A 24,304-nucleotide genomic window follows, 5' to 3' on the forward strand; every position below is an offset into this window, starting at 1 on the left:
ACTATTCATAACTCTTGTTTTTTTTCAAGACAGGGTTTCTCTATGCAACAATCCTGTCTGTCCTGGAACTTGCTTTGTAGACCAGAATAGCCTCAAACTCACAGAGAACTGCCTTCCTCTGCCTCCCAAGTGCTGTAATTAAAGGCATGTGTTTCACCACCATCCGGAGATAGTGATAACTCTTAACATTCTCTGAAGTCAACCTACACAAAGTCTATTTTGCAATACTAACTACTCACTACATTGTGGGCTCCAACTTAGCAGTATTTTCTTTTATGATTTTGTGTACAACTGGAAATACCATATCTCTACTATAGTTCACCATATCAAAACACTGTGAAACATGTTCTATATGTTAGGCAGAACAGATTCAAAATTCAAAATTCTAAATATTGTTTCCTGAATATGCATCATCTTATACCATCATAAAGTCATAAATTCAGTCATAATTTTGGTTTGGTATATATACTAAAGTTGCTGAGATTCTCTTGCTATTACCATCACTATTTATATTTTTTATGTGTCAATCAGCTATAGTTGCATATTGTTGATTTCATGCCAGCTTGAAATACAAAGGCAAAGTGTTTTTTCAGGCTTTTCCCTGCTTCTATACAATGTGTGCCTTGTTTTCATCTGCATATATCTGTGTACCTGAAAGCACAGCTTTAATAATAATATTGTAATACAATGCATATATTAATTATTTAACTTCTTGCTATTCAAGATCCTCATCTCTTCTAATTGTTATGAAGTTCTGGGTAACTCTGTGCAATTTTGTCATATTCTGCTTGATATGGTTCAAGTTTCTGGTGTTAAATCTGTGAAAACCTATAATTATGTATTCTTAATGGGTGGGTTGCCATCTGCATTTCCTTTATATTTGCTGTAAATATTTTCACATTCCATTTTCTTTTTCTGCATATTAGCATTTCCATATTTTTTCAAGTTAGCAGTTCTCACAGTGGTGTCTCGGAAGTCTGGCCACAGACACCCTTTTGGGAGATCTGTGAAGACAACATTTCTTTTTTCAGGATACTTATATACCCTTTTTCAGTCTCAGTATTTCATGAGTGCCAGTGGAATTTCCCAGAGATGAGCTGAAATGCAATATGACAAGGAACTGAGAAGAAAATCCAGCACCCTCTATTCTTCACCACAGAAAAGTTGTGAAAAATGCAAATCAGCACAACTACTTGTAATAACTTAGTTTGGGTTTTGAAAAATGTTTTATGTACATATTCGTATTGACATACAGTAAATTTATTATTGCTACTTTGAAGGCAGTCAGAGGAATTCCTTTTAAATCTCCCATTTTCATTTTAATAAGACTAAAACTGGTGATATAAATCATATAAAATAACCAAAAGTTCTTTGATGTTCTCAATAAACTTTTCACTTTTGATCAGTGGTTGTATTTTCTAGACTTAATTAAATCCACATAATGATGAAATTATAATTCTTATTAGTATTATCTATGTGTAAGAAGAAATATAAAAGAAGTCCTAAAGTACACTGTCACTTAACACAATCACACAGATAATATCATTTCAGGGTGCCATTTTGCAACAGTAATGTATAAGTTAGAAGCCATAGCAACTCTAGCAAGAATAAAAATATTGAGAGGAATATAGTCTCCAAGCTAAATGGCTGAGATGTTCTTTATTTCATTTTATGTTTTAAATAAAACTCATTTTATTATAAATAACACACAAATAAAAAGCACCACACAGTGAGTGAGATTAGCCACATCCAACATCTGCATATCTCAGTGAACTTCTACACACTTAGAATGACTACTGAGAAATCATGTTATAGCAGGTTCTAACACATAAACACTACACATCTCAGTAATACTTGAACACTTAGAACAGCGCTCAGAAACCATGTTATAACAGGTACTAACACAAAAGCACTACCCATCTTAGAAATGCCTATACCCTTAGAATGGCCTCTCAGAAACTACATTATACCCGGTTCTAACATGTAAGCACTACACATATCAGTAACTCGTATACACTTAGAATGGCCACTCAGAAACCACGTTATACCAGGTTCTAACACTGAAAAAAATAACACTTCTGTAAATGAAAATATTTTTATTTCCAATATTTCTACATTGATATTTTATAGATGACTTATGAAATCTACACAAACTTTTTAAGTTTTTCAGACAATTTAATCTATAGCTTAGAAAACTCCGTGTTTTAAGGGCATTGTAACTTGTGATGTATTTTAACTTCCTTTCCTAACTTTTGCTGACTTCACGTATTTCACATTTGCTTCCACATTTCCCCCCTTATACAACATCTATTGTATTCACTAGATCTTCTTTCTATTGATAAGCCTTGAAAAGTCTAATCATTCTAATATTCTCAACATAAGATTGAAATTCATGTTTAGAAAAAATCAGCATTTCTACTTGTTGACAGAAGTTTCTCTCCCACCAGGTCCTGCAGCCATTCAGTCCCAAAGAAACATGCGAAGGCTTACTAATTATAAACTGTTTGGCCTAATCGCTCAAAGTTATTATTAACTAGCTCTTACAACTTAAATTATCCCATAGTTTTTGTAAATGTTTATCCGTGCGGCTTGGTACCTTTTCTCAGTAAGGCATTCTCATCTTGCTTACTCTGCATCTGGCTGGTGACTGACTGTCTGCCTTTACTCTTCCTAGAATTCTCTTAGTCTACTCATTCTGTCTATACTTCCTTCCTGGCTACTGGCTAATGAACATTTTATTAAACTAATACAAGTGACAAATATTTATATTGTACAAGAGTATTATCCCACAGTATTTCCCCCCCCTTTTTTTTCAAAACAAGAACTCTGAATCTAATCTCCTTTGTTAGCTTTTTGCCTGACCATTATCTATAACTAACACTCTAAACAAAGATGAGCATCCATAATCCATATGTTGAAAATGTGGGCCTTGTTTTCTAAGCTACTTCCTGCTGATTGGGAGTGCTGATAGTCTAATGGGGACCCAATGAAAACTGAGGAATATGGTCAAGTACTGACTGGAGTATTCTGTGAGGTTGAATCATCTTAGCTAGCAGACTTGAGACTGTTCTGGATGTAGAACTCAGAAGAAAGTACAATAGAGGTGCTCTGAGACATTGAATCATCTGGGTCCTTTACTCCTATGGAAGATTTTTCAGTGGTTCTTCCTCAATTAAACCTCATTTTTCTTAACCCAGAATGAATCCATATCTACTAATTAAAAAATAACAAACATGGAGAATAGGACACCTTTCGACTACCACTTCCTTTTCCCTATACCTATATTAAGTATTCTATATATTTACTTTAAAAAGTTAATTTTTTCATCTATCCCTCCTGAAACCTGTTTCAGAAGTCAGACAAGACAGACACGGCCTATGAGAAACTCTGGTATCCACTATTAAGATGAGATGGCTTGCACTGTCTGTGGCTCCTGTTTTTCTGTTTTCATTTTCCTGTTCTGTTCTATTCTATTCTTTTTAACAGCAAACATAGTTTCACATGAAACTGAAATCACTGTAAATACAAAACATTTCTGAATCTGATGTATTACTATGACCCAACCTAAATTCAAGTTCAAGAGAATTCTCTTGAACTGGATTAAAGAACTCTTTTTTTGAATTCCCCCATTTGCTATCTATGCATCTGTGTCCCTTCGGTGCTTCTGAATTCCCTCTTCAGTCTTCAAATTTCTATAATGAATGACTCACAGTCTGGTTCACATAGTCTTTATTCCACACAGACCTCTTAGAAGAACACAGAAGGAAGGAATTCTTGTGCAGTTTTAAACAGGTTGCCTACTGCCTTGTTACTTTATAGTTATATGAGGTTTTACCCTACCTACTCAATTATATCATTAGCTTCTTAATGAGAGATCACTTAACCTGTCCTTGGATGATCCATATTATGAGATACAGGCTTATTCAGAAATGTTAGCAAAATATAATTCCAGAATGGATGTTTTTAGTTTAGACACACTGACAACCACTCCTGCTACCCAGTGACAGGTAGAAAGGAAATGCAGTGAGGGATCCTTTTGCACTCATCTTTTCAACTTCATTAAAGCTCTGGGATCAAGAGGAGAGATTTCTTTAGGTATAACTTGCCTCTCTCTCCACTGCCATCTGCAAAGTCATCTTAGGACTTACTATAACTGAAGCTAATGAAAACTCACAAGTTTATTAGCTTATTAGGAGTACCAGTTTGTGTAGATATTCTAAAACACTCCAAACATTTTCAATAATTATTGTCTTTGTTAATACCTGTAATGTATGCTTTAAAAGAAAGACAAGGCCCTATACCTGAAGATACACACAGAATAGCTAAAGTTAAAAACACCAATGATAACCTATGCTGGAGGGGATGTGGAATGAGGGGAACACTCATCCATTGTTGGTGGGAATGCAAACTTGTGCAGCCACTTTGGAAATCAGTGTGGAGGTTTCTCAGGAAACTGGGAGTCAACCTCCCTCAGGACCCAGCAATTCCTCTCTTGGGAATATACCCTAGAGATGCCCAAACATACTACAAAAGCGTTTGTTCAACTATGTTCATAGCACCACTATTTGTAATAGCCAGAACCTGGAAACAGCCTAGGTGCCCCTCAATAGAAGAATGGTTAAAAAAGGTGTGGAACATATACACATTAGAGTTTTACTCAGCGGTAAAAAATAATGACATCTTGAATTTTGCATGCAAATGGATGGACATAGAAAACGCTTTACTGAGTGAGGTAAGCCAGACCCAAAAAGAGGAACACGGTATGTATTCACTCATAAGTGGATTCTAACCATAATTAAAGGTCTTTGAGCCTATTATTCGTGATCCTAGAGAAGCTAAATAAGAAGACGAACCTGATGAAGTTTATTTACCTATCCGCCAGGAGGTAGGAAATAGTCAAGAGTCCCAGGTAACCTTGGGTGCATGGGGGTGGGGTGGGAGGGTTGATGGAAGGGGAGAGGGTTAGAGAGAAGGGAGTAGGGGAGGAATGGAGAAAGCTCGGTTGACCGGGATGGGGGGAAGGGAGGAAGGATGAATGTGGGATCAGGGAAGAATATATTTCAACTAAGGGAGTCATATTAGAGTTTACAGGAAACTTGATTATATATGGGATCCCAGGTCCAAGGAGAGATCCCCAGATTGTTCTCTGGACAGAGGAGGGGGTGCCTGAACCGGCCTTGGCCCGTGACCATACTGATGAATATTTTGCTTATCACCATAGATCCCTCATCTGGCGTTGGATGACGATACAGATGGAGGCCTGCGTTGGAGCACCGAACTGAGCCCCCCAAGATCCAAACGAGGAGCAAAAGGAGGAAGAAAATGACGAAGGACTGCGAGGGATACTATCACCCACTGATACAAGGGGTCGGATCTAATGAGAGTTTACCAAGGCCAGATGGACCGTGACTGAACGAGCATGTGATCCAACCAGATTCTCTGAATGTGGCCGGATTTTCTGAATGTGGCTGGCCTGCAGTCTTTCCGAGAAGCCATTGACAATGACACTGGGACTGGTTTCCTCTGCATATACTGGAATTTTGGGATCCAGTCTGTTTGGATGCTCACCTTCCTGGACCTGGAGTGAGGGGGGAGGAACTTGGACTTCCCACAGGGCAGGAGACCCTGACTTCCCTAGGGGACAAAGAGGGAGGAGGAGAGGGAGGGTGGGAGTGGTAGGGCGTTGGGAGGAGGGGCGTAAATGGAAACTTTTTATAATTTAATAAAATTACAAAAAAAAAACACTTTAGCCTCAAGATTTAGAAGAATTGAGCTAGAAATGACCCAGAAGCCAACTCCCTGAGAACTAGTTCTTATAGGAGTAATAGACGCTATTCAAACTGCCAAAAGATAAAAGCAATCAATAGTCTAATACAGATGTAAATACTATGAACCACAACAATGCCCAGCATGTCAAGAAACATTCAAGTGTGAAATAGTGGAGTTTATATTTTTAGGGTAACCCAAATGTCTAATTGAATTTCAGTTCCACTCAATTGGGAGGTAGGACTCGTACTTGTCTTGTACATCTACCCAAATGCAAGCAAGGCTGTTAAAGTCACAGACACTAAAGGAGAACCTACTTTTTGAGTCAGTACAATTTCTAATTATATTCTACTGAATTATGTATCCTCATCTGTATAGATAAGTGTAGCTTTCACTCCTTGTCAAAGAATCAAAGTAGAGACCATTGTAATATTTCATATGTGGTCAAAATGCAGAGAACAACTCAACATGGTGTGTGTAATCCCAATTGATACATTTGCACAACTACAATACAACCCCTTCACACAAGGCTCATGGAAAATCACAAAAGAGAAGGCAGAAAGACTGTAAGAGCCAGAAGATCCACATGTCTGCTGTGAGATAGTGTCTCTATATACGACGGAAAAGTCACACTCATGAAATCTCAAAAATATGGTTGCTTAAACAATACCTACAAAACACCCCATTGACATGTCAACATCCATGTGGAAAATCTCATGTGGCCTTACCTTAGATGAAGAGCTGGAAATAATTAATTGCTGCTAAGAGATAGAGAGCCAGTCTACATGGAAGTACCCCAAACAGTTTAGCCTATCCCAAGCAGTCGTCCAGAAACACAGATACATATGAGCAACAACCAATGGACTCAACAGACTGCTTTTATATATACATATGTGTGTGCAACAATAATTGAAGAATGTTGTGAATTTTAGGGGCTATCAGGTGGAAGACAGAGGGAATTGAAGGTGGGAGAGAGAAAGGTGAAAATGATGTAAACACAGGACCCTTGTATGAAAATCTCAAAGAATGCAATAGAAAAAAGAATGAAATAATGAATAGACACTGGGATACAGCATATCTCTCACACATAGGATAAAAGCATTACTTTTTAGCAAGGATTTTATTTATTCTATTTTTCTTTATTTTCACAGATACATGTTTCCATCTTATCTTGCTTAATATACGTGTATATGTAAACTGTAATTTATAAATAGTTTATTAAGTTTACCTTTCCAAATTTGTGACATCTTCAGCTTAGAGCAACAAATAATTATAAAATGCCTCCTGCCTCCTATGTAGAATATTTGGCCTTACAAATGTGATAATGAATAAATCACATTCTATGTTTTTATTTTTATGATGGTAAAGGAGGAAATAAAGGACACCTAGAATGATTATATTAATATCATGTGGAAAATCTCTGGTTTGAGGTATTGCTATGTTTACTGAGAGTGCAGGAATGACTTCCATGTTTACATACTGACATATTAAAGAAGAGTAGTAAGATAAATAACTATTGCCCCTGGGATATTTTAAAAAGAGGTACATTCTGTGTACTCATAGAAATATTAAAAAGGTAAGGAAAGTATCTGGGACTGGGGCCATCCAGTTATGAGAAGAACCTTCTAATGGTTGATGATAATCTAAGAGCCAAGTTGTAGTTATCATGTTTTAAATATCCTGCAAAGGAATTCTATAATTTTGAAAAATATAACTGCTTCTTCATAAAATATAAAGTTTCAAGGTCAAAATAATCTACATTTCAGGCATTCACATTTACAATTTTTAAAGTCTTTGAGAAATCTTGAATTCATCAAGCTAATTCCATGTTAACTAGGCACTTTTAAATGCACATAATTCTAGGTGTTTTATTATTTATTACCTATTGCTGTCCCATGCTACCCATGTATTTCACAAAATACTTTGTACAACATCGAACAGAAACTATTGGGTGGCTAATAGGTGTGTCTTTTCACATATATGTTGATAATTGGACTTTATTTGTAATTCAGTATAGAATCAATGACAGTGTTCCAGAAGAAAAATAGGGACTCTGATTCAGCATACATGTAGGATAGCTCGAAGGGGAGATATGCAGGAGGTTGGAACACCAGTGAGGAGAATTCATTCTTGGAACAGTTCAAAATACAAAACCATAAACATATGTTTTGGAAATGTTTCTAGATTTAATAAATTCTATGATAATATACTAGGGAGATTTCTTTGAAAATCTGTAACAGATGCCAGAAAGAGCACTATCCACTTTATCATCAATTAACATATATGTGGGATCTCCAGGGGGCACTACACTTGTATATAACAACCAAAAACAAATTACAACAGCCTTGCCTTGCTGTCAAACTGAAGGATAAATGATCAAGATAAAAATAATTAATTTCAAGTGGATTCAATTACTGTAGTCAGTCATTGCTCAAGCATTTAATAAGTACCCATTGGGTACAAGGCATTTTGTGAGGTTCTTGTAAAAACCCATAATTATATTAATGAGAGGAGAGTTTTTCATGACACAGTAATATGTAATTCACATGGGAGACTGAATGAAAATCTCTCTGGTTAAGCTATGCTGAGTCTTACTAAAGGAGACATCCATTAAATAGTTATACTAAGGAGCCCATCAAGGAAAAGATTTTTACGTATTCCATCGTTTGAGAGGATATTGAAATGTACTTATTCTAAAATGTCAGAAAACTCCTATGTCTATTTAATTATTCAGTCTAAATACAAGTTTGGTAAAAAGTGTCTGGCACTAAGCAAGCACAGAGATAAAACAATGAGCAAAATTTCCCCAAGTTCTTTTTTGTGTCAAGGTGGAATTCTGTTAATGGCGGTAAATCAGAAATAAGAAAAGACAGGGATATGTGTGTGATAAATGCAATGGAGAAAAATGAAGCAAACAGAGATATTGAAACATCCAAATAATCGGGGAGAAAAATATTTCTGAGAAAATGTAGGAGGAGATCATGCCCTGTGGTAGACACGTCTGTTGCTAAGTTAGAATAAATAACAAAAAGAAGCAGAGGAAACAGTGTGGAAGAAGAGCCAGGTGCAGACAATGTAGGACCACAGTAATGAATTTGGCTTTCATTTTGAGTGTGTTAGGCACCTTGGAGGTTTTTGAAGAGAGTAGAAATTGATTCCAACATAATTATGGAGTATCATTTTGGCTACTGTTGAGAGACTGGAAGGTTCCCGAAATATGTAATGCAGGCAGGGGCCTTTGCAATGCTAAACGAGAAATTGGAGAGTTGGAAGAAGAACATAACAGTAAAAAGATGTTAGAATTAGAGTTCATTTTGATGGGAGTACTGGCAGGGTTTTCTGGTGAGGAAGCCGATAGTAATTTAATCTTGTTTGGGCAGCTCAACAAGTGGAGTAGTCATCTAATGGAATGTGAAACTCTGTAGGTTGATGGAGGCTTTGAGAAGCACGTCAGGAGTGTGTGTGTGTGTGTATGAATGAGTATACTAAGTTTGAATTCCTTGCTCAACCCCCAGCTGGAGATGTGGGGTAGGCAACCACATATAAGAGGAGTCAGGGCTGAAGACAGAAAACTGAACATGGAAGACAACATCAAGGGGAGAAAACCAAAAGACATAGGATCAGGTACTGAGCTCTGAAAGACACCAGATTTAAACGGTCAAGAAAAGGAAGAGGAAGTAGTAAGCAGACTGGGTGAGAACAAGTAAGCACACAACACAGGGCGAAGTGTTACACTGAAATCTCTTCAAAGAACTGTTTCAAGAAATTTCAGGGAGATTTTAGCAAACACGTCTGAGAAATCAAGGAAAATTGGAGTCGAATATTGATAAATAGTGTATAATGATAGAGATGGCGGGGGCCCACCTGTTCCACCTTGTGAGCCTGCACCACCTTGACTGGAGGTCAGAGAGTTGAGCATATTTTTGATATTTCAAAGTTGTTGAAAACAGATGTGGCTACAAACGAGATATTCTGACCTAGAGTGTGATTAATTATATTTTGGGTATAGAAGTGGATCCGTTCCACCTGAACTAAAGGTCAGAGAATTCAAGTCTAATCCTTAAATCATGATGAAGAAATCTGTTGCCTCCTCTCTACCCATTTGGAATGTAGTCTATAAGTGTGTGAAAAATAAAAGATTCAGGGTTCAGCATTCACTGAATTTCCCTCCCGATGATGTTCTGTTTTTCTGCATCTTATTTCTCTTGTATTTCTGTTCCTTTAGCTTAATAATTCTAATTCTCATGTTCCTACCTCAGATTGTACAAATTTCAGTACAAATTCCATTGAAGCTGGTCCCCAATGAGAGATTATTGATGGCTTTGATCAAAAACCCAAAAATTTTAATAGGGATAAAAAAGCATAATCATCATTGCAATGGATGTAACAAAAACACATTTGGAAGCAAATATAGATAACTCCCTAACGCAGACATTCAACAAATGAAAGTCTAGAAACACAACAGTTGCTTCAAAACATAGATGCTAATTTATGAAAAAAGACAGTGGAGAGCCAGGATATGGTGGAACACGCCATTAGTCCCAGCACTCGGGAGGCAGAGGAGAAGTATCTTTGTGAGTTCAAGGCCAGCCTGGTCTACAAAGCAAGTTCCAGGATATGGAGGACTGTTAAGCAGAGAAACCCTGTCGTAAAAAAATAAACAAAAACAGAACAAGACAAAGAAAATAAACAAACAAAAGAGCAAAACAAAAAAGAGAGTGGAGAAAGGAGACTCTCCAGGGGTAACATTTTTACTGAACAAATAGAATTTTCTGGAAGTCTTACTACTCTCATGTTCTTATTGGAAAGCAGTTCCCAATCTGTGGGTTAAATTAGTATACTTGCATATAGGGAGACCCTTTCTCATTTTTCTAGACTTCATCTGAGAAATAAGAAGTGAAGTCATCAACTAGGAGTCAGGATAGGGAGACACATGAACACTGAAAGAAAAAATGTGCTGTGGCCTTAGTTTACAGATTTGGGTATAAAGAAGAAATGGTATAAAATTGGTTCTGGAAAAGGACACAAATTGGAATTATCAGACAACCCAGAATTTCACTCAAATTTGGTCAGCAGCCTGATTCTATTGTCTTTTTCTTTTCTTTTCTTTTCTTTCCTATTCTTTTCTTACAACCTAATCAAGCTATACCGATGCACAAATAGATGAGAGTTTGAATTAACAAATAAAAAATCATTTATTTTGAGAGAATAAAAATGCAAGACATTTCACAGTGAAATGCTTTGAAGATAGGTGAAACGGAGTGATTATTGATTGACAATGGAAACAGGTCAAGTAAGAAGAGAAGTTACATGAGATCAGAAATATGGGAGAAAAATGAAATCAGATGGATTGCAGCCCCTAAAAGGTTTATTAAACTTTAAGAACCAAAGCTAAAACTAGAGGAATGGTGATGATGGCTAGGGTGTTAAAGACTGATGTTGCAACTGTGATGGTTGATTCAGATTGGAAATTGAATGAATTAAAGTTTCCCAAAATTATTGATAAAACACACTACTGGTTGTGCCTGTCAGATTTTTCTTGAGAGGATTAAGAAGCTGGTAAATCCATCCCTGAATATGGGTAATACTATCCCATAAACTAAGGGATGTTATTAGAGAGCTAAGGAAAAGGTTTATGCATGAATTCTCTCTCTAAATCCTGACAAACATAATCTGAGCTACTGTCCACCATCAGGCCCTCCACACCATGCTAGAATAAAACCTCTGAAGTCATGACCTGAAGTCTTGGTTCCCTTACATTGTTAAGTCATGTATTTTATGGCAATTATTAAAGAAAAGGATTACTAACAGTAGGAAATGAGAATATTGCTAATTTTAAGTTGCATTCATTCATTGATGTGGAGGTGAACTTGTGTGTGTAGACTGACTTATATGTTCCACAGCGAAAATGTAGAGATCAGAGGACAACTCTGAAGAGTTGGTTTTCTCTTACCATGTAGGAAAGAAACTCAGGTCCTCAGGCTAGGGAGGAGGCATCGTTGCCCACTGAACCGTTCTGTCAATCTAGATGTTCTGTTTTGAATAACTGCAGATTAATACACAATCACAGATAAGGATGGAGCTGGACAATTGTAAGACAGAAAGTCAAAGAGTGAAGAAGGCAAGATATTTAAAAGATGGTGTTCATGCATATTGAAATTATGTTGAGTTCTGCTTGTTTCCTCTTCAAGAGTTGAGAATAGAAGGGACTTAACATTGAAAAGGAATGAGTTTTAAAAAACTAGGTAAATTAGACAGCATCATAGGAGTAACTAGATAAGAATAGTTGACTTCATTCATTTTTTGTTTTAGATATTAGCAAATAGATTCAACAATATTTAAATGTGTATACAGATTGGTTTATTAATGCCAAACTTATTAAAGTCATATTACTGCTCTGACAGGTCTAGAGGCTTAGTTTCTTTAACAGTAGTAGGGAAAAAAATGTACTGAACAAGGGGAGAGTCACAAAAAATATAAAAATTTGAGTTTAAAATATATCAGATGCTGGGTCTTAAAGTCGATTGATTCCCAATTTTCTGGGAAATTGTCATACTGATTTCCAAAGTGACTGTACAAGCTGGCTCTCCCACCAGCAATGGAGGAGTGTTCACCTTACTTCATATCCTCTCCAACATAGATCACCATTAGCGTTTTTAATCTTTGCCATTCTGACAGGTGTAAGATGGTATCTCAGAGTCATTTTGATTTGCATTTTCTTGATTGCTAAGGATGTTGAACACTTCTTTAAGTGTATCTTTGTCATTTGAGATTCTTCTGTTAAGAGTTCTGTTTAAATCTGTACCCCTTTTTAAATAGGATTATACCACTCTTGGGCTTATACCCAAAGAATGCCCAACCATATCCCAAGGATACTTGATCAGCTATGTTCATATCAGCATTATTCATAATAATCAGAACCTAGAAACAACTTAGATGCCTCTCAATCAAAAAAAAATGGATAAAGAAAATGTGGTATATCTACACATTGGAGTATTACTCAATGGGAAAAAATAACATCATGAATTTGCAGGCAAATGGATATAACTAGAAACAAAAACATCCTGAATGAGATAACCCTGACACAAAAAGACAAACATGGTATGTCCTCACCCATAAGTGGACATTAGCTGTAAAGCAAAAGATAACCAGGCTACAATCTTCAGCCCCAGTGAAGCTAAATAATAAGGAAGACCCTAAGAGGGACACATGGATCTATCTCCCTGGGAAAGGAAGTAGGTGGGATGTCCTGAGTAAACTGAGGGGAGAGTAATAGGGAGGGGATGGGGAGATGGGAACATGAGGGATAAGGATGGTAAACTGTGGACAAGACAGACTGGGAGAATGATGTGGGAGCTATTTGGATAGAGGAGGCCATTGTGGGGTTAGGGAGAAACCTGGTGCCAGGAAGCCTTCCAGGTACCCACAAGGATAACCCCAGATAAGACTTCCAGCAATAGTGGAAAGGGTGCCTGAACTGGCCTTCACCTGTAATCAGATTGGTAACTACCCTAATTGTCATCATAGAGCCTTCATCCATCCAGTACCTGATGGAAGCAGATGCAGAGATCCACAGCCAAGCACTCGACTGAGCTTCAGGAGTTGAGTTGAGGAGAGGGTGGAGGAATTATATGAGTGGGGAGGGGTCAAGATAGTGATGGGGAAACCCTCAGAGACAGCCAACCTGAGCTTGTGGAAGCCCATGGACTTTGTACTGACAACTAGGGAGCCGGTATGGATTTGACCTAGGCCTTCTGAATCTGGGTGACAATTGTGTAGCTTGGTCTTTTGTGAGGTCTCTAGTAGTGGGACCAGAACCTGTTCCTGATGAATGATTTTGCTCTTGTAACCTATACCCTATGGTGGGATGCCTTGTTCAACCTTAATGTGGGGGGAAGAACTTGATCCTGCCTCAACTTGATGTATCATGTTTTGTTGATTGACACTTTACCCCATCTAAGTCAAGCTGGAGGAGGAGTGGATGAGGGAAGGGGGAGGGGGAGACAAGCAGGAGTAGAGAAGGGAGAGGAAACTGTGGTTGGAATGTAAAAATATTTTTAAAAAATGATGAAAAAATATATCAGATGCTTCTCAAGAAAATTGTTAACTTTCCTTCTTTAAAGGAAATTTCTTTCCAAACAACACAGAGGTAAATTACACTCTATTTCAAACATGAATAAAGAAGAATGTGGTATCCAAAATAGTAGTAAACCCAGTCCAACTAGGAGACAGTTTGTAGTGATGCCTAGGATCTAGACAGGTGTTCTGAATATATGCAGTACTTCGAACATAAAGATTCTATTTAGGTAGTAAATAATGTGTATGACATTTTTCCAAAATAAAAATTATAAAATATGGAGGAAGGTTTCTTCCTTTACTCTGGTGGCAGTCATCAGGTGAGCCAAGATGAAGACATATAAATGCATCCAGGAACTTTGGAAGAAGAAACAGTCCAACTTGATGCACTTTTTTCTGAAGATCCACTGCTGCCAATACTACCAGCTCTAGACACATGGAGCTCCCTGCACCACCAGTTTGATAAAAACATGAATGCTGAGATACAAGGTCAAACAAGGTTATGTCATATACAGAAGTCTTGTCTGTCGTATGACCACAAATGCCCAGTTCCTAAAGGTTCAACTTACAGCAGGTCCAGTCATCATGGCGTCAACCAGCTAAAGTTTGCCCAAAGCCTTCGGTCTGCTGCTGAAGAAAGAGCTAAACCCTGGGGAACTTTGAGAGTACTACATTTTACTGGGTTAGTGAAGATCTCACAGACAAGTTTTTTGAGGTTATCCTCATTGATCCATTCCATAAACTATCAGAAGAAATCCTGGAACCCAGTGGATCACCAAACCAATCCACAAACACAGAGATTTGTGGGGACTGATGTGCCTGCTGGCCTCAAGATCTGTGGCTTTGAAAAAGGCCCCAAGTTCTATCACTATTGGTGGTCCTGCAGCCTGGAGAAGGCACTCTCCAACACCATCATTACTGCCAATACACGTAATATTTGGAAAATTCATCCCCAGTAAATAATTTAGGGCAGTCAAAAAAATGACAAAATATGTTATGGAATCTTTAGCAGGTAGTTGTTAGGGAATACAAAAGTGTATACAACAAGGTAAGGAAAAGTTTACTCTCTGCCATGGAAGGTGCTTTCAATATATTTTGCTTCCAAAACACAGAATGCTTTAAAGGGTAGAAAAGAAAAAAAAAAAAACTAGGCATGATCTTGGGAAGCTGAGGCAGAGGGATTGATGCAAGTTAAGACCAGCACAGGGCAAGGGAGAGTGTCCTCCTAGAAGAGATGCTTTGGCCTTTTCTTTATTTGAAGAAGCTAGAGGATTCCAAGGAAGTAGGATTGTGGAACACGTGCCTCATCAGAATAAAGAAATGATCATGACATAAAGGAAAATCTACTTTCTAAATGATGAGAACATAGTGTATCACACAACTACTCAAAGGTAAGACATACCCTGTTCCATTATCTAACGCTTTGGAGGAGTCCATGGCAACGCACTGGAAAGGAAGGGAATGGCCCTGTTACCTGGACCATGCTTCCCCTCCTTTCAAGGTGGAAGAAACAAGCATGGCCCTCTAGTTCTCTGTGACAGCTTTCGATGCTAACTAGGAAAAGAATCAGAAGAGCAGGGTTAACTCCATCTGAAGAAGCACAGGTCTCTGAGATTATGAATCGGATAAATGAATTTTTCTTTCCTAAAGAACAACATGCAGATTAAAGAGCTTTTAACTGTTCTTGATGCAATCAAAAGGTTATGGTTGTCTGCTAAAAACTCAGTTTCGGCCACAGTTTATGCAAGTTGCTCATATTACTCACTCAGTAATGATGTCCTTGGCCTCACTCTTTGTGGTCTGGTTCTCATTTGTTTGGTATTGCATTCCAAGACTGCGATGACTCAGAAATGTCCCTTCTTTTTTACAGTAAGAACTAGCATGTTTTGCCTGAAACATCTCAAGTTTAATCATTTATTTGTGGTCTTCCCACAATAAATCCAAGCAGGTGTGTATAAATAAAGACTTTAACAAGTTGAGTGAGAAGACCAATGTCTTTAGCCAGAAAGCTTCCGAAGTTATCCATTTTAAATTCATTTAATACCCACAGAAAATTTCATCTTTTTTTGATAATATCCAGTATTTATTGTTATCAAAATATAGTTGCTAACTAGTATCAAGCAGTCTATTTAGAATGCTTGAAAACATTTTCCCAGAGTTAAAAGAACTAAACGTATTTAAAATATGTAGAAATAGTTTAAAGAGAATGTGAAATCTGTATCAAATCTATTTGAAGATATATTATAAAGAAAAGGTGTGGGATTTGTGTCAAGCTGATATAGAAGGTAAAAAAGTGGGCAGATATATTTAACATAATATAACTTTATTTATGAACTAAGAAAATAGGGTAGTTATCTTCAAGCCACAGAAGATACCTAAGCAGAAACGGAACTAAAAACCATATAAAGACTGAATATCGAAATGCGTGTTTTCTGGGACAGTAGACTGTTTTGCATCCTGAAAATCAAGTTATTCATTCAGTGAGAAAATGTTCTCCTTCCCTACTTACACTGCCCTATGCTTCCGTTCCACAATCCCTTAGTTTCCCCACTTTTTCTTTTTCCTGTATTAAATTGTGACTTTCTTCTTTTCTGGCCAGCAGTAAAATGTGAGTTATACCAGAAACAGAGGAAAAAACAAGACTAAGATACTATCTTCCATAGAAAAGTACTTGAATGGGTAATCTTTTACGGTATATTAAATGCAATGAGATATAAACATGAATTAAATTTATATAAAAAAACTAATGCTCAAACTGGTCTTAAATAAATAAAGAGATCAGGGAGATGTTCACTTGCTAACATGCTTGTCATACAAGCATGAGCACCTGAGTCTAGATCCCCACCAAACACGCCAAAAGCTAGGTACTACAGTGTTGAGAACAAACCCAGTGTCAAGGACTTGGAGACTTCAGGCTTGCTGGAAAGGGCACCTAACCAGTCCGTGGGTCCCAGATTCAAGAAACAGTCTTATCTCAAAAGGTAAGTTGGAGAGTGACCAATGAAGACACCCAGCCTCACCCTTGACCCCATCCCCCAAGAACTCATGTACTACATACATGCACCACCACCCCACCTATATTCAAAGAAGGCAAAGATGTAGCAATAACTTTGCTCAAAAATCGTAATTTAGAGAGAGGAAAAAAAGATGTGGTTCTACCCATAAAGAACAGACATACTTGATCAGACTAGTACACACTGGAGGGTAGCTACAGGTGCCACCGACAAGAGATTTTACCTGTGCTGGAATTTCTCTGCACCTGTGTGTCCCTTTGTCCCTAAAGCATGCAACTGCAGACCATTTTCCCTTTTTGTTTGTTTGTTTGGTTGGTTGGTTTTGTTTTTTGTTTGTTTGTTTTTCGAGACAGGTTTTCTCTGTATAGCATTGGAGCCTGTCCAGGAACTAGCTCTTGTAGACCAGCCTGGCTTGGAACTCACAGAGATCTTCCTGCCTCTGCCTGCCATGTGCTGGGATTAAAGGTGTGCACCACCATCACCTGGTTGACCATTTTCAACAAATGCTTGAAAAAGCTTAGAACAGAGGCCTGATAGAAACTTAAACCAACAATCCAGAAATTGAAAGAACAAAATTCAACATCATGGTCTGTGATTTGAAACTGTTCTAATCTGACAAAGACTCATCTGAATGTAGCAAGGATTCTTTGCTTGGTAAAGAAAGGCTCTCTCTACCTTCTGCTTCTCTACCATGCCATAAAGATATGGTCATTTAATCCACAATTTAAATAACTATTCTCAGAAGAATAAGCAGTCCTTTAAATTGAATATCCTCCATTGAGACGTAGTCATAGATATAGATATATAGGTTACTGGGTTTCTCACTTTATTATCCCACTGACTGGCGGAAACCTAACTCTAAACTATCCGGTGCTGAGCACTTGTATTTGTGACAAGACTCAGAAAGCACGACTACAGTGTCCCTGGGACACCTGCTGCCTTCTCAGCAGGAGGAATCAGGAAGCAACACCCTGCACCTGGAGGAAAGCAATACCAAACTAGTCAGCAACATCATAGAGTAACCTTTGTCCATTGCCCAAAGGTAAATCAAGTCTTACTCTTCTGCTGTGTCCACTTATCATGTGAACTGAAAGTGCTCTAGCTTGTTACTGGAGCCAGAAGCTCCTGCAGTCAACAATGTCTACCCCCCTCATTCCTCCTTTCTTGAGCTTGGGTAATGGACTCTAAAGCTTCTGGAGTCAACAACAAATTTATTTTCTTTCTGAGCATTGCTTGCAACCTACTGTTTCTGGTTTGTTAGCACGTGGCTGAGCCTGCCAAGAAGGACCTCCTCTTTGAAGTCAACCAGGGAACCCAGCAGCTCCCAAATTGGTATCATCCCTTTTACAAGTTGAGGGGCCTCATGGGTACTTTAACGCTTATTTATCACAGACAGGCTTGGAGAGTTTGAAGCTTTAACCAAACAACTCCCGTGTGATCAAAGGGGAACACAGCGCAGCCATGGGTCTTTTTCTTCAGTGACTTTTACAAGAGACTAAGGCAATGAGAAAAGGAGAAACAGGTGAAAAGCTTGGGCCAAGTGAGCTGCGCCAAGTATTTCACAAGTGAGGAGGTAGTGAAGACTTAAAAAAGCAAAACAAAACAAAAACATCGAGTTTGCTTTTGTGAGGCTTCTTAACTTGTGCTGTCTAAACAGAAGGCTAATCCTATTCAGAAAACAGTTGTTGGATCCCAAGCTGGACCCTATCGTTAGAGGTAAAATGGAGCTGCAGAGAGTGCGATGCAGTCGGGAGCTGGGGATGCCTCCAGTTATTTACCCAACTGCACACTAAAAGCGACAGGAGTGGTGTATCCTCAGAAAACCTTCCTCTGGCAGAGCCATATCAGCAAGTGGCCTGTTTTGCTGCTAGATGCGCTAAAGATTAGATAAGAAAGCAAACAGTCCCTGTGGGATACTCCAAGTCCTCCAACTGCCAAAATAGGATCCCAGAGCAGATCAAAAGCAGAAAGGATTGGGGAGCATCTCCAAAGCATTTCACAGGAGCATGGAGGAGGCCTAAGAACCAAAGTACAGGCATGGGATTAGAAGCTAAGCTTACATTCCAGTGGAAGGGTTTTTCAGCTTAAGGTTTATAGTCATGTGTGCCACTTGGAGTTTTTCCCTCCCATTATTTTTCATATTTGTTAACACATCTCATAAAGTGAGTAACTCAAGATGGCCTGTTACTCCGTGGGTCAGAGCAGCTTCACAACAGTGAAAGGATTGGGACTCTGTTTACTATTTTACCATTAATAAACTGGAGACTCACCTAAACTTTCTATATTATGTTCTCCTGCCTGTAAAATTCAGAGCAAGGAGGATATTCCTTTCTGGCTCATGATATAAATGACCTCATGGCTTGCACCTTAGCTGTAGTACTTTAGGTGTTAATAAATAACTATAGGTCAGTTCTTATTTAGTGATAATTAATGTAGGTAGGAGAGTAACTAGAAGGAACTAGATCCAGAAATATTTGCGTGTAATTCCCTCGTACAGAAAGAGCATCATTCATACAGGAAATGCTGTTAGTCACCAAATATAGTTGTTTTGTCCTATTAATATTCCAAATCTAAGAAGAACACATGGAAGCACACACAAGCGCTCTCACACACACCATTGTGCATCATCAGTATATGAACATGTGGCAATGCTTATGAATATCTTGTTATAGCTGCAATCAGACAAAACAAAGAACACAGGGCTCATACGCATTTCAGAAAGATTATTTCTGTTTTAGAAAGATGATCGTTATCTTCTTTTTATGATTACCTGCTTTCATTAATTTAAACTTAATACATGTTACAAGTTAAACATGTACAGTCTATTCAACAATCCTTTTGGGTGTTTAAAGGCATAGCATAAGACCAGTGTGATGTCAGCCAATGATGACGCAAACATGAAAACGCTGGCTTGTTCCTATGCTTGAATGGCCTTCCTACCGAATAGAAACCTGACAAATGCAATCAAGAAACCTTAATGTGATAATTATGACAAAGGTGAACAAAGTGCTTTGGAAAACTAGAGAAAGGAGACTAGTAGCTCTGCCTTTAGAAGAGGTGGAAGGGGTCCAAGGAGGCTCATAGAAGGTGACACTTCCGGGCATAGATGACTACAGGTTTGACCTTTCCAGAGAAAAAGCTTTTAATTAGATCTAGAATACAAAGACTGTGACCGGAAATGTATCCCAGACAAAAGAAGAGGGTTGGCAAAGGCATGGGGAGATGGAAACTTAACAAATAGTTGGTCTTTCCAAGTGAATGAATGTGAGGGTTTAGAAGGAAGAAAACAAGACAAAAAAAAATAGTAGGAAGTCTTCGTTTGGACAACACTGAAGGTTCTCAACTTTACCCAAATGGACCACGGAGGAGTTGTCAAAACTTACAGCGTTTGCTCATAATGTGATCGATGAATCAAAATAAAAATTAAAAAAAAAAATAAAAATATCCCCCAAAATGGCCTGGCCTAGGAAACCAAGATCCACACATGATTCAAATTCACCTCAACCTTAGCTGAAGTTTGGCGCCACCTGGTGACAATTTCCTGCTTGGGTTTGAATGCCCGTGGGAGTGACCAGGTTTCTCTAGTGGGCAGGGTCTTTAAAATGGAGTCGGTGACTCCACCAAGGGAATGATGCCGACTTCGTTGATTCAGTTTACTGGTCTGGAATATGTTGAGCACATAGGTCGCTTCTTTACGGTTCCTTGGTCTATTTTATCTCCCTGTTCTTATTCCCCAAGAGCAAGACTTCTGTCTGCTGTGAGCCTAACTACCCAACTCGAATCTGTCTACATTTTCGTGGGACTGATGTTGACATGTGGATGATGTTGCATCTCTTGGGCATTAACAGCGCTTCCTGCAGTTATCTTGCTCAACTTCATAAGCGAGTTGTATATTGATCGTAGTAACACATTAAAAGAATAAAAATGATCAGCATCTAGAAACCAGCAAAAGTCTGGAGATAAAGGGGCTCTTTGATAACAGTTCTAAACTTGGGCATACATGTGTTTGACAGCTGAGGGGGCTAGGAGAGTGGATGCTTGGTTCACCGTGTATGGACTGCTATCCAGACCAGAGTGATAGCTTAATGATATCACTTTACCTCGGTAGCTTTTCTTTCTTTTTCTTTTTTTCTTTCCTTTTTTTTTTGACTTAAGAAATGTTTTTTTTTTCTTTAATCCAAGTATGTATAGATTAAGGGATAGCAACTCTAGACCAGCTGTTGCCACTCCCTTTTTATCTCACACCGGTTCCTTCTTCTACACTCTGCCATCACATACATCACCCAACGTTTAAAAAGTTGCAGTTTGTAAGAACAACATGTAAAGACACACCCTCCTTCCTACAATCGGGGGAAGAAGGGGTTAACAGTTGAATAAGACATGGGACACCTTAGAAAGCAGCAGCAGGGTGCAGGTTAGGAAGCTGGCACTGGATCTCAACTGCTACAGCTCTTAGTGAGGAGGCAGCAGCCTTTCAAAGTGCCACAGTCTGAAGCTAAACTAAGAGCTAGCTACATGTCAGTCATATTTGATCCTGCTAGCTTTTTACCCACTAAACCAATGGGAAAACACTAGTCCTGGATTACAAATGCCTTCTCCTGTGCAGAGGTCCTGGAGGAAGGTAGGAAGGAGTGGAGAGGGAAGTTCAAAAGCTAACATTCTTGCATGCCTAGGAACTGATAGAAGACAGGAAAACCCAGTGAGGCAGGGTTCTCATACATACTCTTCACAGGGCCAACAGTGAAGAAGGGGAGAGAAGAGGGAAGGGACATTGACCCCAACATTCAGGCACCCCATCTCTCTCTGCTACATTGTATAAAGAAAGGGTTCCCTCAGGAGCAAGAGGGCAGGTGAGCATCTTAAATTCTGGTTGAGGTGATGGTCTCCTCATCCTGAGGTGGCTTCCATCTTGTCATGGTAGAGGACACAGTGTCTCTTTTATTCTCAAAGAACATATAATCAGTGAGAAACACGGCTCCTTACATCACAGCCTTCGCTCTCACTAGATCTATTGGAAACTCAGTCAAAGTCATCAGCCTCTGTGAGGGCTTCTTGGAGCAACCGTTCCCACTGCTTGATGATACAGCCCACTCTTCAAGGTTCTTCCTTAGTCTTCACCTCAGAGTTGGTGTCTATACCTCAGCCACAAAGCCCAGCAAAGCCTTTTTACTCAAAGGACAGTCCAGCGATCCGCATTCTGCATGGAGAATTTATAAAGACAGGATTGGGACGCCAGATCTGTAGCACATGGTCACTAACCCAAAAGGAGCCTGTACTGCCATCTCCCAAAGGCCACAGAGACAGCAGCTGCAGCCACAGTGGAGCGGGCAGATGGGGTGGAGCACCTCCTGGTCGCCAGGGTTTGCTAGGCAGACAGGAAGCTGCCAGCGGGCACCACAGCACAATGCGCAGACCACCACAACAGTTGCTGTCTTCAGCAGCCTGACCCCACCTACTGTCCAGGCCCAGAGCATAGTGCATACCTATCACAGGTCTCTTGTCCTAGGAATGTTTCTACTCGTTCAACCTTCTGATAAATCAAGATGTAATCAACCTGCCCTAGGAATTCGAGGCCAAAAGGCAATCCTGGCAGTGGCACAAAAGGAGCAGGAGACCTTGGAACCACGGGACCTAGCGTGGAGAAAACAATGAAGACAGAAGCAGAGGGAGAAACCTGGGCAAGTTTTGGAGCCATTCCAGATCTAGGATGCAGCACTGGCTCTGAATATCCTGCTGACCCGCCTTAAGGCGTGGGAGACATAACCTTTGGAAGAGCAAACAGCCTGCTACGGGAGGGGACTCTTGGGCTGTCAGTGTCCTCAAGGGGCTTAGATCTGGAGTAAAGACAGACTCTGGAACAGATAGACAGACAGACAGATACAGACACAAAGACAAACAGGAATAACAGGCCAAGTGGAGGCAGCCGCTCCCAGCGGGGGCCTAGGGTCTCTTGACTTAGGTAATTTTTAAACATCCAGGAATCATGTAGGTTTGGAACAAACAGTTACCTGCAGATATTTTGTATTTTAGCATATACCACAGAAAATTGAGAGCACGTGCTTAGAGGCCACCGCGAAAGAAAAATGAGTCCACAATTTAAGAACTAATAATGTTTCTAATATTCTAATAGTGTGCTTGACCTTTTACCAAAAAGTAAGGAAAAAAGTGTATGTATCTTGTAATCTCATGGAATCTACTCAAACCACAAGTTAAAAATATCAAAATGCAATCTAATAGAAAAGAAAAGAAGAAAAACAAACAAAGACTAAGCAAAGAAGCAAATAGTTCCCGTAGGACTTGTAACTCAAATCATATCCCCAAATAAAGGAACAGCTCGAGGACAGGTTCTTTGCACTTTCAGATCAAACAAATTTCTACTCACTTCTGAATATTTTGACACTTCCTACAGTGAGTGGATTCTCACTTGGAAAGCTACATCCTTAGTTCCCACAGAGTTACCAGTGAAAAATCAAAATGACCCCATCTCCACAGAGGATATGCATATATTCCAGAGAAAGAAAGTGTTGTTTAGGTTTTTTAAGAAGCTAGGTGGTTATCAATTGAGGTAGTCAAGTAGTCCAAGATGACTAACCTTTTAAACAAACTAAAGAAATAAAGAATTGAGAATGGGTAAATTACTTGCCACATGAGTGTGAGGACCCGGAAGCCTGACTTTTCAGCATCGGCAGAAATGTCAAGTGTGCATAGCAGCCTCTTGTAATACTAATAGCAGTGCCCTAGAAGGGAAAATAGAGAATAGCAGGAGCAAGCTGGCTAGCTTAACGAGCTCAATCAGTGAGCTCTGGGTTTAAGTGAGAGACTCTGCTCTGATGATGAGGAAGATGGAGAGGGGTTGATGAAGCCATGCAGCATCAACTTTATTTTATTTGAGAATGGAAAGAGAAAATAGCATTGATAAAGAACAATGGATTGAATATTTGTCAGCCATGCAATTATCTGAGGACTAGAATATTAGATTATTGTTTGTTTCTTGGAAGCCCTGATAATTACCCTGTACTCCTTTAGGTTAAGAAAGATCTCACCACCATCTTTATACTTTCATATATTGTCTTGGGTGTATACAAGACACATTTATATACTTGATAAATGTATAATTACTGAATCAGTGACTACGACACAGAATGGGAAAAAAGTCTGCCATCCTGACTGGCAGAAGAAAGACAATGTGAAATGTTAGATCCTGGGAATACATTATACAAGGCTCTGATGGACGCAACTTGGGTTTAAGCCATGGGTCATATTCACAAACAGGATGTTTGTGAACAAGGATGACGGAATTAACAAGACAACGGTGACATGAACAGGAACAGACAGCAGGAAGAACTGAGGGAGACCTATTTAATTTCCAGTGGCAAGATATAGCAAAACTTTTTCCGCTTTTCCAGCAGTCATAATGAAGATATAATGCTTGTCTTATATGATTACTA

The 24,304-nt window shown here is 38.9% G+C and overlaps 2 pseudogenes; one reads left to right on the forward strand and one right to left on the reverse strand.

The window, feature by feature from the left end:
- The first annotated feature begins 14,172 nt into the window (after positions 1 to 14,172).
- On the forward strand, positions 14,173 to 14,805 carry LOC125406089 (large ribosomal subunit protein eL15 pseudogene; annotated as a pseudogene).
- A 6,910-nt stretch (positions 14,806 to 21,715) lies between these two features.
- On the reverse strand, positions 21,716 to 22,551 carry LOC125406090 (phospholipid scramblase 3 pseudogene; annotated as a pseudogene).
- Between the last annotated feature and the right edge of the window lie 1,753 nt (positions 22,552 to 24,304).

The sequence above is a fragment of the Myodes glareolus genome, chromosome 15 (assembly GCF_982192425.1).
Source record: "Myodes glareolus chromosome 15, mMyoGla1.1, whole genome shotgun sequence".
NCBI classification, from domain to species: Eukaryota; Metazoa; Chordata; class Mammalia; order Rodentia; family Cricetidae; genus Myodes; species Myodes glareolus.